At 38.6% G+C, this 7,887-nt stretch overlaps 1 long non-coding RNA gene across 1 annotated transcript; it reads right to left on the bottom strand.

Moving 5' to 3' along the window:
* Positions 1 to 482: 482 nt before the first annotated feature.
* Positions 483 to 7,865, bottom strand: LOC143809124 (uncharacterized). The gene is made up of 2 exons (XR_013222086.1): positions 3,966 to 7,865; positions 483 to 3,901 (listed from the first exon to the last, which is right to left on the bottom strand). It is a non-coding gene; the product is annotated as an uncharacterized LOC143809124 (long non-coding RNA).
* Between the last annotated feature and the right edge of the window lie 22 nt (positions 7,866 to 7,887).

The following is a 7,887-nucleotide window of genomic DNA, read 5'->3' as shown; positions in this document are numbered from 1 at the left end:
GTGCTGACCAATTTAGTTCGTTGCTTAGATCCAAAGGAGGACAGAAAAATTACCTTGAGAATATTTAATAATTATGGGTTTCCTTGGACTAGAATTCACCTTTCGAAGTGAAATGAATCATCAAAGTAGAAGCAAAAATGTAAAATAACAGACCTGTTACCTATATAGTCAAGAAATGTAGTAGATAATCTGTTTCTTAAGAGTTAAACAATCCATGACTAATTAGATGACAATACCTCAGTGACAAGTAAAATAATATATTATGATTCAGGCTCGAATATGCTAAGGCCAATATAACTGACTCCAATAAAAATCTGATGGGCAAATTTCTCTCTCCCACCCTACAATACAACACATAAATTCATCATTTTTGTAATGTGTAAACTAAAGCTTAAAAACCACAATAAAATTTACCAGAATGTGATTGTATAAGAAACGAAAATATATAGAAACAGGTGAGGAAAAAAAGGCCAGAGTCAGTGTAAGGTTTGATGCAATCCCTTTCAAATTCTTTATTGGCGTAAGTAATAGAAGACAGCGGCACTTTTTACGAAACACTGCATGAGAAAACACAGGTGGGTAGGAGAAAAAGAAACACATTGTAAGATCAATGCACTGGCGTAGCACAAGGCAGCTCTGTTGCAGGCCAGAGATACATTGAGCTTTGACCACATCCCTATATTTATCTAGCTCCCATCTGTAGAGCGTTTTCTGCAGTTTGACATTCAGCGTAAAATTATAAATACTTTTTGAAAGTGTAGAAAATGTTAGAAATGTTTTCTGTACAAAATTTACAGAACAAGACCCCCTTCTAACCTATCCTGCCCTCCCCCGATAGTTTGATTTAGTATCACAGTCTATTTCATTGTTCTTTCATGACAGCACGGTTACTAATATTCAGCTTGCACCACAATATTGCAAACCAATTTATCTGGAAACTAAATAAATCACACCAAAATTCATCCAGCAGAAATCTGACACAAAATTGAGCAGCGTCACTCATAATGTAAAAATATGCAAAATGCTAGTATACCTGTACATGCTGAAGAGGCAGTCATCCTGTGGATGGAAACCATTTTTGGTAAAACCTTATTCTATGGATTCATGCACATGGCTGTATTATGACTCCAATTGGTTCGAAGCTGCAGTAAGGCTTCCACGGAGGTGCATGAGGACCCTACTGTACCTCTATATGCTGTCAATCATATATACATTGTTTCTGTTTAGGTTTGGTACCAATCTAACATAAGACATTTTTCTATGCTTCATTGAATGCCAAATGTACTTTTAGGGGAGAATATTTCCATAAATATGACCCCCGATGAGACCCTGTACAGCGGCACATAGAGGCCGGTGGACTATCTTACTTGGACTTTGTTTATTGCCATACAGCCTCCATACATTCAGCTCTTACAGTATGCATTAGCAATTAGTCGTGGGCTATGAGAATGTTTTTAGAGACACAGCTTTCACATTGTAACTATTGAGTGACAGCTGCAGTCCAAAAGGGTGTACTAAGTTCTTTAAAGGGACTCTGTTAGCACAGAATGAAAGTTCAAACCAGATACTTGGTGCATCATGGTGGGGCCAATCAGTATAAGACACCTTCCCACTTGCTTGTTTTCTCTAGTACGTCAGAGCTGCCAATCAAAGAAAAGGGAGATGGAGATAGAGGGAAAACAAGTAGGTGGGAAGGTGTATATAAAGGATTGACCCAGCCACGGTGCATCAAGCCCCTGTATTTGGTATAAAAGGTCATTCTGTGCTGACAGAGTCCGTTTAAAACTAAAAGTACTTCTCTGGACTGCAGTTGTACTGTAGCTTAATAATTTAATTGAAATGTCCATGTCTACAAAGCATTTCAATGTAGTCATGGCCTAATTAATTTATGATTTGATTCTATTTTGTGAACCTATAGGCTTCAATCTATCAATTAAGAACTCTCATAATACGTTTTAATTTGAAGATATGTTGCAATATTGGAACATTTGACTCAAAATCAAAATCCAGATTCAAGACAATTTTAGGGTCTCTTCCCAGCTACTCATGGCACCATAAAAAAGAGAACTGCCTCCGAAGTATTTAAGTGAGAGATACACATTAATTGGCATTTACAGTTTTCAGCAGAGGAACGAGAAGATTTATTTCATTTGAACAAACACCAATAAGCCGCACGATGGGTAGTGTACCACTGTGTGAGAACGTTTCTTAGCTGGAGGAACAAATTAAGTTACTGAACTGATCCCCAGCTGAGATAATTCAAGTGAAAATAACAGTGAAAGTAACACAAGGCATAAAAAGTACCGTACTGCGGTTTGGAAGGAGAAATCTGTCTTAACAAAGTAACGTTTCGTGACTGCAAGACATCAGTGTTTCGGATTTCTGAAAAAAATAAAATCGAGCTTTATGTTGAGAATTCTAGTTTTATGCTTGGACAGCTGTACATGTCTATGTGTATAAAGAGGTTCCTCTCTATCGAAGTAAAACGATCACAAAAATAAGAAGGTTCACTTCTGGAACTGTATTATATAAGCTCAGAGAAACTAAATATGTCATTTTTTACAAATATTGTCTCCCTCAATCTTCCCCTAAATAATAAAACTACCAAATTTTCCAATAATTTTGTTTTTATTCTCATATTCCCATTTTCAACATTCTTTACTGTTGTTCAGTCTTTAACTTCTTGACTCTGAAAAGCATAAAATAAGCATGTGTAGCATGGAAAGGCCATCTACTATATGGAGGAAAGTACTTTAAAGAAGCACTCTCATGAAGTTTTATTTTTTACTAAAGCTCTGTGTATGTGTATGTAGTTTTGTGTATGTGTGTTATTATACTCACCCATTGGTGCCCTCTCTTCGATCCAGTGCCGTTCTCCTCTTCTCAGGGACGTCATCACTCTTCAAAGTCTCCAGGTCACAGAGCGCTCTGCGTGACTCGGGAGTGTTATGAATAACCTAAATGGAGCGTCAGAACAAGACGCCATATCCTTACATTGTGAAAGAGACTTTGGCTCACACATAGAGCCTAGAGTAAGCCGGAGAGTCTGAACTCATGTGACATCACTGAGAAAAGGAGCAGAACGGCACTGGATCCCAGAGAAAGCGGAAGTAGGTGAGTATGGTAATGAAAAAATAAAACTTCATGGGAGTACTTCTTTATGTGACCCTTTCTTTGAAATACACAAAAGTGATAAACCAATTCTAGGTATGTCACACTGCTAGAGATTTACAATAAACCTGTATATAGAACATGCTTTCTGATTTACATGCCAGAATATGGAACAAGTATCTCCTCATCTTCTCCTGCTCTATGACAAGCTGTCTCCTGATCAAAATATGACAGATTTGCTTCCTTGCCGAAAACTATCAAACTATCCAGGGTCTAAGTAATTATTCTTATTTCAGGCACGGTCAGTCACTGTAGACAGTCAGAGCACGAATAAAAGGTATGTTAAATGGCCCTAACAATTGGTTTGGTCAATATCAGGGTTGTGGAATCCCCACTTTATAGATAACTAGCTGAAGAGCCCGGCGTTGCCTGGGCATAGTAAATATCTGTGGTTAGTTATAGCACCTCACTTCTCTTATTTTCCCATCACGCCTCTCATTTTCCCCCTCACATCTTTCGTTTTCCCCCTCACATCTCTCATTTTCTCCCTCACACCTCATTTTTCCCTTCACACCTCTCATCCCCCACTCACTCCTCTCATTCCCCCTAGCTCTTGTCATTTCGACCTCACATCTGTCATTTTCCGATCACTCCACTATTTTCTCTCACTCCTCTCATTTTGCACTCACACCTTTTCATTTTCACCTCACACCTCTCATTTTCACCTCACACCTCTCATTTTCCCCTCAGTATATAAATGTTTGTCATCTCCCTTATATATAGTATACACCTGTATGTCATCTCCTGTATATAGTATATACCTGTATGTCATCTCCCCTGTATATAGTATATACCTGAATGTCATCTCCCCTGTAAATAGTATATACCTGCTGTATGTCATCTCCTCCTGTATATTGTATATACCTATGTGTCATCTCCTCCTGTATATAGTATATACCTGTATGTCATCTCTTCTGTATATAGTACATACCTGTATGTCATCTCCTCCTATATATAGTATATACCTGTATGTCATCTCCTGTATATAGTATATACCTGTATGTCATCTCCCCTGTATATAATATATTCCTGCTGTATGTCATCTTCTCCTCTATATACATATGTGTCATCTCCCTTTTATATAGTATATACCTGTATGTCATCTCCTCCTGTATATAGTATATACGTGTGTCATCTCCTCCTGTATATAGCATATACCTGTATGTCATCTCCTCCTGTATATAGTATATACCTGTAAGTCGTCATCTCCACCTGTATATAGTATATACCTGTGTGTCATCTGCTCCTGTATATAGTATATACCTGTGTGTCATCTCCCCTGTATATAGTATGTACCTGTATGTCATCTCCTCCTGTATTACACCTCGTTCACACATTATTTGGTCAGTATTTTTACCTCAGTATTTGTAAGCTAAATTGGCAGCCTAATAAATCCCCAGCCAACAGGAATCCCTCCCCCCTGGCAGTATATATTAGCTCACACATACACATAATAGACAGGTCATGTGACTGACAGCTGCTGTATTTCCTATATGGTACATTTGTTGCTCTTGTAGTTTGTCTGCTTATTAATCAGATTTTTATTTTTGAAGGATAATACCAGACTTGTGTGTGTTTTAAGGCGAGTTTCATGTGTCAAGTTGTGTGTGTTGAGTTGCATGTGGCGACATGCATGTAGCGACTTTTGTGAGATGAGTTTTGTGTGGCGACATGCGTGTAGCAACTTTTTGTGTGTCGAGTTGCATGACAGGTTAGTGCAGCAAGTTGTGTGCAGCAAGGTTTGCGCATGGCGAGTTTTGCGCGTGGTGAGTTTTATGTGTGGTGCGTTTTGAGTATGTGCAAGTTTTGTGTGAGGCAACTTTTGCATGTGGCAATTTTTCCGCGTGTGCAAATTTTGCGTGTGGCGAGTTTTTCATGAGGTGAGTTTTGCACGTGTGGCTAGTTTTGCATATGGCGAGTTTTGCATGTAGCGAATTTTGCCCGTGGCGAGTTTTGAGCGGTGACTTTTGTGTTTCGACTTTTATGTGGCGAGGTTGGTGTATATGTGGTGAAATGTGTGCTGAGGGTGGTATATGTGTTCAAGCACGTGGTAGTGTGTGGCGCATTTTGTGTGTGTTCATATCCCCGTGTGTGGTGAGTATCCCATGTCAAAGCCCCACCTTAGCACGTGGTAGTGTGTGGCGCATTTTGTGTGTGTTCATATCCCCATGTGTGGTGAGTATCCCATGTCGGGGCCCCACCTTAGCAACTGTACGGTATATACTCTTTGGCGCCATCGCTCTCACTCTTTAAGTCCCCCTTGTTCACATCTGGCAGCTGTCAATTTGCCTCCAACACTTTTACTTTCACTTTTTCCCCATTATGTAGATAGGGGCAAAATTGTTTGGTGAATTGGAAAGCGCGGGGTTAAAATTTCACCTCACAACATAGCCTATGATGCTCTCGGGGTCCAGACGTGTGACTGTGCAAAATTTTGTGGCTGTAGCTGCAACGGTGCAGATGCCAATCCCAGACATACACACATACACACACACATTCAGCTTTATATATTAGATTATGGTTAAAACTGTAATGTCTTCCTAGGACTTACACTTTTGATTTTTTACATCTTTTGTGCTGTTGCTTTAGTTTTTCATTCTCTTTTTTCTTTTTTTTTCAATAAACAGTCTATTAAATAAATTACTTACAGGACTGAATTAAATTGCATAATACTTCCATCTAAAGGGATTCTGTCACCAGGTGTTTGCTACCCTGTCTGAAAGCAGCATAATATAGGATGCAGTTGTATGAAGAATGTGGCACTTCACGAGTTTCAAGTTTTTCAAACCTCTTCAACAGGCAAAACCACAATAATCTTAATAATGGTTCTGTCCTCATGAAGAAACCTTGAAACGTTTTGACTAAATAAACCGCATCCATTATCTTTGTCTTTGATCGTACTTTGGATTTTTGGCATTCCTCATTCAATTGCATCAGATCCTATTGGTGATCCTGCAGCAACCTTCACATGCTTTCTATAAGAGCTGTGACTAGCAACAACCCTATCACGTGAGCGCATTTGATAACTTTTTATACCATTTTGTTCCCAGTTAAGACCCTATTTTGCATTTTTTGTTTCTCCATTTTCCCTACTTTATTTGCAGGATAATGTAGTGGCAGAAACCCTGACCCTACGGATATATTATTTACGGTGGCTGGAGTTTTGTTTAAAAACTGCATCTCTTGTACATCTAGCGGTTTTCTGGATGCCGAGCTCTGTATAACCCCGCCCGCACCACTGATTGGCATCTTTCTGTGTAAGCTTTGCAAAAAGTCATATAGTGATAATCTGTTGATACAAGAATAAGTATTCTAAAAAACTACACTAAGCAGATCATTAAGTAATACATTGCTGAAATCAGGATGTCTGTACTTACATTATGCTACTCTCAGATTAGGTAGCAGAATTCCGAGTAACTGGTTCCCTTTAAAGGAGGTTTTCCCTAAATTTACACCATTCGGTTCTGCTAAGCAGATATACTGCATTCATTTATAGCTGCATCAAACAGATCTGATGTTTTCATTTACAGCTCTGTTTCCAGTTGCCATAGTGTATTGTACTAAACACGTACATGTACCTATATTTACTGGCGTTCAGGAAGGGCCATGTGACTGGCTGACTCAGACAGAAAAATGGTTAGGCACATAACCGAGATTATTAAGTAAATGCAAAGAAAAGGGCAGCTCATTTTCTTATGCTCTAGGCTACAAAGCGAAGTCCATTTGTAACATATTTGCCAGCCTGCTGTCATCAAATCTTATCGAGCACACCATCAAACACTCGTTCCACAAAGCACAACCTGCTCTGCTCCTGTGTTCTCTGTTTAATTTAATATATCACCTACTTCAGGTACATAACTAAATGATGGTCAAAAGCAGTAGTCGTCAGCTTATTTGTGCAACTTAAGTAATTACCAGAGAAAATTAAGTGGAAAATTCATGAGCAAAATGGGTTGTGATAATTTATGACAATCTAAAATGCTGATAAATCATTCGGAAGTAAATGAAGCAGGAACATCTTTCAGGCATTAAAAGGCAGTCTAAAAAGTCCATTAAATGGGTATTCCGAGTAGCAATGTCTTCTCTTAACCAAGCTCCCACCTTTCTCTACCTGCACCTCTACATCAACCTTACAGAGTGTGCTCCGGATCATCAGTATCTTCTCTAAACCAAGTGGTCTCAGTTATTAGCTGACTGCCAAGAACCCGGTTCCATAAATAGTGGATAGAATATAATTGTCTAATCAAATTTTACCCAATTTGGTCCAAAGAACATGCCTAGTGTGAACACCGGACTGGAGATGCAGGCAAAGAGCAGCGGGAGAGGATGGGTGGTGGTGGAATGGTTGAGTTTAAATATTTTATTAAATTTTCACATTTTACATTTATAATACTCTCATATCTGGAGAGACCCCGGAGAATAATAAGGAACATTAAATTAACAGAGTATAACTTCTCTGCAAATGTTATTTTCTGGGAAAAGCCACGTGAACAGATGAATATGAATTTTGTCCTATCAGCTCATTTCTTGTTGCAGTTGTAATATCACACAAATGAACAGCGACCAAATAATAATTTTATGTAAAACTTTTCCAGTGAATAAACACAAAATATTTAAAATGAAGAGCTTTCATAAAGGCAAAATTTGCAGATTTTGAAGTATAAGGAAAATAATAAATGCAAGCCCAGGGTTTTTATCGTCCTAGCAGGGCTCCGT

This window comes from Ranitomeya variabilis, chromosome 1, assembly GCF_051348905.1.
Source record: "Ranitomeya variabilis isolate aRanVar5 chromosome 1, aRanVar5.hap1, whole genome shotgun sequence".
Classification (NCBI taxonomy): Eukaryota; Metazoa; Chordata; class Amphibia; order Anura; family Dendrobatidae; genus Ranitomeya; species Ranitomeya variabilis.
This window is presented reverse-complemented; position numbering and strand designations above follow the sequence as displayed.